The sequence below is a fragment of the Gorilla gorilla genome, chromosome 15 (genome assembly GCF_029281585.2).
Source record: "Gorilla gorilla gorilla isolate KB3781 chromosome 15, NHGRI_mGorGor1-v2.1_pri, whole genome shotgun sequence".
Classification (NCBI taxonomy): Eukaryota; Metazoa; Chordata; class Mammalia; order Primates; family Hominidae; genus Gorilla; species Gorilla gorilla.
Window position 1 is genome coordinate 37,246,748 of NC_073239.2, and position 10,804 is coordinate 37,257,551.

A 10,804-nucleotide genomic window follows, 5' to 3' on the forward strand; every position below is an offset into this window, starting at 1 on the left:
ATCAAAAAATGAAGCATCACATAAAATATCGGTAGCAAACAGCCATTTCATTTCTGTCACATATTTGTCTGGAGCTATGCAAGAGTCACGGGGGTAATAAGTTCCAATTTATGAGATTATTAAGTGAACTGTATTCTCTTCATTTTATTTGTCTGCCACCATTTTCTTTTTTTCATTCATTCTTTCTTTTTTTTTTTTGAGACAGAGTTTCACTCTTGTTGCCCAGGCTGGAGTGCAATGGGGCGATCTCGGCTCACCGCAACCTCTGCCTCCTGGGTTCAAGTGATTCTCCTGCCTCAGCCTCCCTAGTAGCTGGGATTACAGGCATGTGCCACCATGCCCAGCTAATTTTGTATTTTTGGTAGAGACGGGGTTTCTCCATGTTGGTCAGGCTGGTCTTGAACTCCTGACCTCTGGTGATCCACCTGCCTCAGCCTCCCAAAGTGCTGGGATTACAGGTGTGAGCCACCACGCCGGCTCTCTGCCACCATTTTCAAGAGTATTGTCACCTGCATGAGCAAACCTGGTTCATCACCACCTCTTTATAAGAAAAAAGGAAGTGGGGAGAGTTGTGTGTAACTTTTTTTCTTTTTTTTTTTTTTTTTTTGAGATGAAGTCTAGCTCTTGCCCCCGGGCTGGAGTACAATGGTGCGATCTTGGCTCACTGCAACCCGCACCTCCTGGGCTCAAGCAGTTCTCCTGCCTTAGACCCCCGAGTAGCTGGGATTACAGGTACCTGCCACCATGCCCGGCTAATTTTTGTATTTTTAGTAGAGACGGGGTTTCACCATGTTGGTCAGGCTGGTCTAGAACACCTGACCTCAGGTGATCCACCTGCCTTGGCCTCCCAAAGTGCTGGAATTACAGGCGTGAGCCACCATGCCCGGCTGTGTGTAATATTTTAAGGCAAAGAGTCACAACCAAAAAGAAGGCTTTATTAACTTTTGCCTCTAAGAACCTGCAGTGTTGAGCCCTCTTTTATTCCTAGTATTACTACCTTTGGTGTGAACCGTTTTTTTATTTTTATTTTTACTCATTCTTCTGGAAGTTTATACATTTTCTTGCCTGCTTTAAAGACAATCTATATTATTTTTCAAGCCCACAGTAATGTGTAAGGCCTGTAATTTGGACACTTTTCAGTTATGTTTAAGGTTATGAGCATGTAAGATACTGTTGATTTATGGAAGAATATGTATAATTACCACTAGATAGCTTATATTGAAGAGATAATATCTAAATGTTTGTCCAGAGTTGATTGGGTGCAGTTTCGTAAGTGTGTTTCTCAATAAATTGCATCCATGTTTTAAAGCATATAGGAATTTGAATACTGTTTAACCTCATATAGTCCTTGTTTGTAGGTTTAATATTTCTGAAGACAAAAGTCATCACAGCCCCCTTTAAGGTTCAGTAATATTAATAAAATTTGAGATACACAGGGTTAGAATCCAACAAATTCAGAGAAAAATTGTAAAATTATATAGCTGTAGAGCAGGAATGAAACTCAGGTTCTAAGTTCCTAGGGGGCCATGAGCTACCATACAGGGGCATCAGTGACTGGGCATAGAGTTGGCAAAATTGCAGGATGGTAAGAGAGTGAGCTGTGGAGCCTAACTCTATGTGAACATGAATTTTTAAACTGCATGGTGCCTCAGTTTATCCATCTTTATGGTGGGGACAGTAGTACGTTTTTCTTTTTCTGCTCAGTTGTCCGAATTATTTCCCTTGTCTGTTTTGTTGCCACTCTTGATGCTCACATGAGAGGATCTAAGGTAATTTCTGACAGCCTGGTACTCCTTAAGGAAAAATAGAAGGTTCCACAAACCCCATTTTAGGAGAAACTCTGTTTTCCTCATGGAACCCCAAGAACTTTAAGCAGACAGGTCCTTTCAAAACCTAAGGCTCTCCTCTGTTTTGCCTTGCGTTATCTGACCTTTTTGGTTTAGGTGGACATCAGAAATGAGTAGGGGAGAGAGATCTAAAGAAAGTTGTAGATGTGAAGATGTATTTATGGTAAGAAAAGTTATGAAGGAAAGAAATGTTGTATGAGAGAGGATCTTATATGGCAAATTGTTGTCCTAAAGTAGAATGACTAATTACGAAAGAGGAAAATACAGGACAGGTCAGAAAGTTTAATCATGTCATAGATGGTCTGTGGAAGTTGTGTTATGGTTCATGAAATGGGAAAGAAAATCTTAACAGCTGCTAGATCTTTTTCTGTCTAGAAGTGTTGTGTGTGTGATGTATATATAAAGGAGCTCTAGTGGCTCGGCTTAAAAGAAAATGAAAGCTCTTAAATATTTTGTCAGAAAAGTAGAAGCTCTAATGCCTTTTATTTCATGTGAGTTCAGTAATCTTGGGGAAGCAAAGACAGTGTTAAAATCATTGGTAAAATAAAAATATCTTCAAAATTTATCCATTTGGTCTAATTTAAGTCAAAGTTCAGAAGTGCTTTAATGTCATAAATTGTTTGACTTTGGAAAATAGTTCTGTTTATCTGGTTTGGAGCCGTTAGATTTCTAGGTAAGGCCTCCAGACAGGTGGAGTTAGCCATGTCTCCTAGCTATGCTGGAAAGAGTCAGACTTTATCTACGGTTCCGTCTTGAATCCTAAACTCTGCACCTGGTACGTAATTAAAACTTCCTGCTGCTGCTAATCTCTGGGTTCCATTTAAAATCCTTCCGTCACATGAATACTATCCCCTGTACTAAATTTTTCCACAATTAAGTACTTAGAATAGTTTTTGCTGACTTGACCCAACCATTAGTGATATATTTTAAAAATACTTATAATGTGTCACAATGTATTTAGCAAATGAAGGGAATGACATTTTTCCTTTTGTCAGCATTTACATAGCATTTATGTAGCAATGCTATTTCAAGTATTTTTAGTCATTTGAATATTGAATAATAATGCTTTTGATTCTTTCATTTCTATGTAAATAAATGTAATTGAGATATTTAGTAAATAGTATCAATTACATGTTTCACTTATAGAATATACTTATAAAATTTGGATTATTCTTTTTATACACTATATCATATTTCCTTGTTGGTTTTATAATAACTTAGAAATAATATTCTGGATTAACTGTGTGACTCATGAGAGAGGGAGTTTGTGCAATTATAGTCTTTACAAATTTTTATTAGATTTTCAAGACTTACACTGGAACTGTGAGAACAAGGTAATAAATAAGCATATCTATTAATATCATCTTTGGTCAACTCTTGGCTGGACCCAAAGATAGTGTAGGAATTAACATAATTTTTCCTACTAAAGATATTGGATTTGTTTTGAGAGACCACAGTTTAATATCATTGACATAGAAAGTTTAAAAATTGTTAGATTAAAATTTTTTAGTGCTGTTGAAGTTGTTTTACAGAAAAATATCTATCCTGGTTTACATTGATAGTTTTTTTTATAAGAACTAGATCAAGAGAAAGGGAGAGTAGTGATAAATGTCCAGGTTTTCAAGTTGAAAAGTAACAATCAGTGTATTACAACAGATAGATTTGATGTTAAATTGCAAATGCTGAAAAAGTTATATGTAATTGACTAGCCAGAGTAGTTATACAAGGCAAAGAAAGGAAAAGCATCTAAATAGGAAAGGAAGGGGTGAGATTGTCTCTGTTTTCTGAAAATGTAATCTTTTAACATAGGGAAATTCTTAGATTCCACCAAAAAAACCCATTAAAGCTGGTAAACACTATATTCAACAAAGTTGAGAGTTACAAAATTAACATACAAACAGTATTCTTGTTTTTATACACTGATGATAAACTATTATCTGAAAAATAAATTAATAAAGTAATTCCATTTTATAATAGCATCAAAACAAATATATAAATAAAAGGCCAAGGAGTAATTTTAATGAAGGATGTGAATGATGTGTATACTGAAAATTATAGCACATTGATGAAAGAAATTGAAAGTGACGTAAATAAACATCCTATATTTATAAATTGAAAAAATTAATATTGTCAAAATTTCAATGCTACCGAAAGCAGTCTACAGATTAAATGCAACCACTATCAAACTCCAATGTCATTTTTCACAGAAATAGAAAAATTAGTCCTAAAATCTGAATGGAACCACAAAAGACCCTGAAAAACCAAAGCAATCTTGAGCAAAAAGAACAAACCTGGAGGCATCAGACTATACCTAATCTTTGACAAAGCAAACAAAACATAAAGTGGGAAAAGATGCCCTATTTGGTGCTGGCATAATTGGCAAGCCACGTGCGGAAAAATGAAACTGTTCTTCAAAAGGTTAAGTATAGAATTATCACGACTCAGTGAATTAACTCCTATGTATACTGCAAAAAGAAATTAAAACAAATTCCTTACACAAAAAGTAGCATACAACTGTTTATAGCAACAAAAAGTAGGAAACAACAGAAATGTCCATCAGTTGAGGAGTGGATTAATAAAATGTGATCTGTCCATAAAATAAAATATTATTTAGCAATGAAAAAGAAAACGGTATTAATAGGTGCTCCAAAAAGGATGAACATTGAAAAAATGATAAGTGAAAGTAGTGAGTCACACGTAACTATATATTATTATGATTCCACTTACATGAAATGTCCAGAATAGGCAAATCCTTCCAGAATTGGCAAATCCTTAGGAAGTAGATGGATGATTGCCTAGGGCTGGGAGGGTTTTAAAGGAAGAGTGGGGAAAATGGGAAAAGATTGCTAATGGGTGCAAGGTTTCTTATAAGGAGCATAAAAATGTTCTAAAATTATATTGTGATTGTTTATGCACCCAGTTAATACACTAAAAAAACCTGAATTTTATACTTTAATTGAGTGAATTAAATAATACGTAAATTATATCTCAATGAACCTGTGAAAAAAGTTTAAAAATATGTGGTATGCATAAACAAAAAGTTCTTGTATTTCCTTAGGGTTTTGGGGAACAGGTGGTGTTTGATTATGTGAGTGAGTTCTTTAGAGGTGATTCATGAGATTTTGGTGGACTCAACACCTGTGCAGTATACACTGTATACAATTTGTAGTCTTTAATTCCTCACCCCCTCCAATCTTTTCTCCCAAGTCCCCAAAGTCCGTTGTAGTATTCTAATGCCTTTGCATCCTCATAGCTTAGCTCCCTCTTAGTAGCGAGAGCGTACGATGTGTGCTTTTCCATTCTTAACGTTACTTCACTTAGAATGATAGTCTCTGATCAGCTGGGCGCGGTGGCTCACGCGTGTAATCACAGCACTTTGGGAGGCTGAGGCGGGTGGATCACGAGGTCAGGAGATCGAGACCATCCTGGCTAACATGGTGAAACCCCATCTCTACTAAAAATACAAAAAATTAGCTGGGCGTGGTGGCGGGCATCTGTAGTCCCACCTACTTGGGAGGCTAAGGCAGGAGAATGGCATGAACCTGAGAGGCAGAGGTTGCAGTGAGCTGAGATCGTGCCACTGCACTCCAGCCTGGGTGACAGAGAGACTCTGTCTAAAAAAAAAAAAAGAAAAACGAAAAGAATTAAAGTCTCTGATCCCATCCAGGTTGCTGTGAATGCCATTATTTTTTTTCCTTTTTATGGCTGAATAGTATTCCATGATGTATATCACAATTTCTTAATCTACTCATTGATGGGCATTTGGGCTGGTTACGTATTTCTGCTATTGTGAATTGTGCTGTTATAAACTTGTGTGTGCAAGCATCTTTTTTATATAATGACTTCTTTTCCCCTCTGGGTAGATACCCAGTAATGGAATTGCTGGATTAAATGGTAGTTCTACTTTTAGTTCTTTAAGAAATCTCCACACTGTTTACTATAGTGGTTGTACTAGTTTACATTACCACTAGCAGTATAAAAGTGTTCCCTTTTCACCAAATGCCCGCCAATATTTTTTATTTTTTGCTGTTTTGATTATGGTCATTCTTGCCAGAGTAAGCTGGCATAGCATTGTGAGTTTTTGGTTTTTTTTTTTTTTTGAGAGAGAGTCCGCTCTGTCACCAGGCTGGAGTGCAGTGGTGTAACCTTGGCTCACTGCAACTTCCACATTCTGGGTTCAAGGGATTCTCCTATCTCAGCCTCCCGAGTAGCTGGGACTACAGGTGCCCACCACCACTCCCGGCTAATTTTTGTATTTTTAGGACAGATGGAGTTTCACCATGTTGGCCAGGGTGGTCTTGATCTCTTGACCTAGTGATCTACCCGCCTCAGCCTCCCAAAGTGCTGGGATTTCAGGTGTGAGCCACCGCTCCCAGCCTGACATTGTGGTTTTGATTTGCATTTCCCTGATCTTTAGTGATGATGAGTATTTTTTCATGTTTGTTGGCCAGTTTTTATATCTCCTTTTGAGAATTGTCTATTCAAGTCCTTAGCCCATTATTTGAAGGGATTGGTTTTTTCCCTGTTAATTTGAGTACCTTGTAGATTCTGGATATTAGTTCTTTCTCAGACGTATAGATTGTGAAGATTTTCTCCCATTCCATGGGTTGTCTGTTTACTCTGCTAATTGTTTCTTTTGCTGTGCCAAAACTTTTTGGCTTAATTAAGTCTCACCTTTTAATCTTCATTTTGTTGTTGTTGCACTTGCTTTTGGGTTCTTGGTCATGAGGTCTCTGCCTAAGCCAATGTGTAGAAGGGGTTTTCCAATGTTACCTTCTAGAATTTTTATGTTTGCAGGTCTCAGATTTAAGTTGACTTTTGTTTAAGGTAAGAGATGGGAATTCAGTTTCATTTCTTGGGATGTAGCTTGCCAATTATCCAAGCACCATATGTTGAGTAGGGTGTTATTTACCCACTTTATATTGTTTGCTTTGTCAAAGACCAGTTGGCTGTAAGTATTTGAGTTTATTTCTGGGTTCTCTATTCTGTTTCATTGGTCTATGTGCTTATTTTTATACCAGTATTATGCTGTTTTGCTGACTATGGATTTGTAGTATAGATTGAAGTCAGGTAATGTAATGCCTCCAGATTTGTTCTTTCTGCTTGGTCTTGCTTTGGCTATGTGGGCTCTTTTTTTTTCCCATATGAATTTTAGAATTATCAGGAGCCACCAGGTGCTGCAGCAGCTTTGGGATAACTTGAGGGCGCATCCTGGGGAAGAAACACCTCCTGTCCATGGTGCTAACTGCTGAGGACAGTGCTTTGGCGTGGCTTCTCCGTGGCCCAGCTTCTTTGGGGCGTTTTTCTTTCATGGTGAGTACAGAAGCTTTCATTTTGTGGAATGTTCTGTGTATTTCTGCTAGATTCTCACTCTTTTCTCTCTTGATATCTTGCCATTAATTTTACAGTAGTACTCATTCCCTGAGGGCTTTTGAGGTTGGAATGTGTGGGAGGCTTTAGGGCTGTTTCTGAGGGAGACTCCCCATGTAGGTGGAGAGAGAGGAAAGCTCTGGCTGTGGGAGGAAGGGGAAGCCTGGCCCAGGTGGGGTTTTGGGGCCAGGCCCCAGTTTGGCTGCCTTGCTTTCAAGCCTCGGATGGAAGGAAAGGATCCAACTTAACCTCCAGGGTTTGCTGATTTTTTAATTGTTTTTATTTTTTTTTTGGAGATACAGTCTTGCTCTGTTGCCCGGGCTGGAGTGCAGTGGTGGATCTCAGCTCACTGCAACCTTCATTTTCTGGGCTCAAGGGATTCTCCAGCCTCAGCCTCAACAGTATTTTGGCTTATGCCACCATTCCCAGCTATTTTTTTTTTTTTGTATTTTTGGTAGCAACAGGGTTTCGCCATGTTGCTTGGGCTTGTCTCAAACTTCTGAGCTCAAAGCAATCCTCGTGCTTCAACTTCCCAAAGTGCTGGGATTGCAGGCATTAACTACTGCACCCGGTCTGGTGAATTTTTAAATCTGTATCCCTGCTGTCGGGACGTAGGGGTCACATTTCTCCACTCCCTGCAGTGCCTGCCTAACTCTGTCCCTCTAGTCATGGCCACCTGACTGGGGGAAGGGACCTTGAGTGTGGTTTACTGTCCTCTTTGCAGAAATGTCTATTCAGGGTCCCTGCTCATTTTTGGATGGATCATTGGTTTTTTTGTTGCTACTTAATACTGTTAATGTGTTGTATATTTTCCATAACAACCCCTTAGCCGATTCGTGATTCCTCAAAACATTCTCCCAGCCTTTCTTTTTGGGTTCATTGTTTCCTTTTCCTTACAAAAACTTTTCACTTTGATGTAGCCATGCATGTTTTCTTATGGCCAGGCATGATGGCTCGTGCCTGTAATCCAAGCACTTTGCAAGGCCAAGGTAGGCAGATCACTTGAGCCAAAGAATTTGAGACCAGCCTAGGCAACATGGCAAAAGTTCATCTCTACAAAAAATACAAAGAAATTAGCCAGGCGTGGTGGTGTGTGCCTGTAGTTTCAGCTATTCAGGAGGCAGAAGTGGGAGGATCACTTGTGCCAGAGAGGTCAAGGCTGCAGTGAGCCATGATCATGCCACTGCATTCCAGCCTGAGTGACAGAGTCCTTGTAGTTATCACTTCTATGTTTCCTTCAAATTTTGTAACAATTTTTTTGAGACAGAGTTTCATTCTCTCACCCAGGCTGGAGCACAGCGGCATATCAGGGATTGTGAGTCCTCCAACTTAGTTTCTATTTCTCAGGATTCCTTAGACATTCAGGGCCATTTGTGGTTCCATGTGATCATCAGCATTGTGTATTCACGTTTCTTAAATTTCTGTGCATAGTAAAGTATATAATTAGAGAGTCTGCTGGGACTGTTTTTCCTCTGGGACATTTTGATTCATGTATATTTTTAGTAATGATCAAATCAGGGTACTTGGCATATCTGTTCTCTCATACAGGTATTATTCTTTTGTGAAAACATTGGAATTGCTCCCTGTGGCTTTTTTGAAAAATATAGTATTAACCAGAATCACAGAGCTGTGGTATAGAGCACAAGAATGTATCTGTCCCAACTAACTGCAACTTTGTTTCCACAACCAATCCTCCCATTCCCTCCTTCCCCTCTCCTCAGAAAACCACTACTTATCCAAGGCAAAGTTTTCTGGATTCCATATAAGTGAGATGAATCTGTGGTTATTTTTCTATGCTTGGCTTATTTTATTTAACATATTTTCCAGGTTTATCCATATGGCTCCAAATGAAAATTACATTAATTATGGATGAAGAGTATTGTGTTGTGCAGATATACTGCAGTTTCTTCATCCCTTCATCTATGGATGGACAGGTAGGTTGATTCCATATCTTCTATATTGCGAATACTGTCATGAAACATAGGAAGGCAGGTAACTCCTTAAGGTACCGGTTTCCTTTGCTTTAAATGCATACGCAGTGTGAGGAACATCCCAACTTTTTCACAGTATATTCACTAATTCACATTGGCATCAATAGCGTATGAGAGTTTCCCTTTCTGTAAGTCTACACTGGCTGCTACCTTCCAAAAATGTTATTCCTGTTTTTGGTAATATTCTCAGTGGAGTTTGATGGTATCTGATATTGGAGTGTGATTCTGACTTACATGTTTGGAGTGATTAGTGATGTGGAGAATCTTTTTTTTTCACCTGTGAATCAGTTTCATGTCCTTTGCAGAAGTGATTGTGCAGGTCCTTTGCATATTTTTAGCTTGTGTATTTTTTTAATCTTTTCCCCACTTAGTAGCTTTAGTGCTTGAATATGTTAGATAACAACCCCTTCCAAAATCACGATTCTCCACAATTTTAACCCAATCATCCTTTCTGCCAAGGTAAGATGCTTTCTCTTTGGGTTCATTGTTTTCTCCCCCCATGCAGAAGCTCTAAAGTGTTGGTCTCACAGTTTTTTATTTGCTTTTGTCAGCAGGGATTTCTGTGCCCAATCAGAGAGAGAAAAAAGAGATCACAAAGTCATTGCATTGTCTATAGGTATTTTCCCTGTAAGTGAGAGCATGTGGTATTTTGTTTTCTGTTAGATTGTGTTAGTTTGCTTAGCATAGTGACCTGCAGGTCCATCCTTGTTGCTGTCAAGAGCATGAATTTTTTTTAAGCTGTGTAGGATGTTGTGGTATCTATGTATAGCACTTTTAAAGCATGTAATCAACTGTTAAGGGGGGACATAGGTCGATGTTATTTTATATTTCCATGGGAATAGCACTTCCAAGAACATACCCATGCCTGTGTCATTTTGAAAGGAAGATTTATGATTTATTTTCCTTTGTGTAGATACCCAGTTATGTGATTGCTCATTTGGATGGTAGTTGTTAAGTTCTTTGAGGAACCTCCAAACCACTTCTCAGAGTGTGAGAACTAGTTTTTATTCCCACCAAGAGTGTAGCAGTGTTTGCTTTCCTCCGTTGCCTTGCCACCATGTTAATGCTTGGGCTTAGGACAAATGGCCATTCGGACCGATGTGAGATGGTATCTCAGTGTTCGTGAGAGTTGCATTTGTCTGATGATGAGTGATGTTGAGGTGTTTGTTCATGTTCTCTACCCATTGTTTGAATGGTTTGTTTTTCTGCCTCTTGATTTTTTTAAGGTCATATTAGAGTCTGGCTATCAGACCTTGGTGAGAAGCATAGTTTGGGAACATTTTCTCCCATCCTGTAGCCTGTGTGTTTACTGTGCCAGTGATTTATTTTGCTATCTGGCAGTGTTATAGTTTCTTAGGCCCAGCTTGTCCTTTTGGTTTTTCTTACTGTTGCTTTTTGTTTAAATGCTTTTCCAAAGCCCGTACTGAGAAAGATATGTCCTAGGTTTCCTTGTAGGACTTTTATAGTTTGAGGTATTCTGCTGAAATCTTTCATTCACCTTGGGTTAGTTTTTGTATCTGACGAGAGTTAAGGCTCCAGTGTTGTCCATCTGCATGTGTCTAGCCACCTAGCCCAGTGCCCTTCACTGCATAGTGA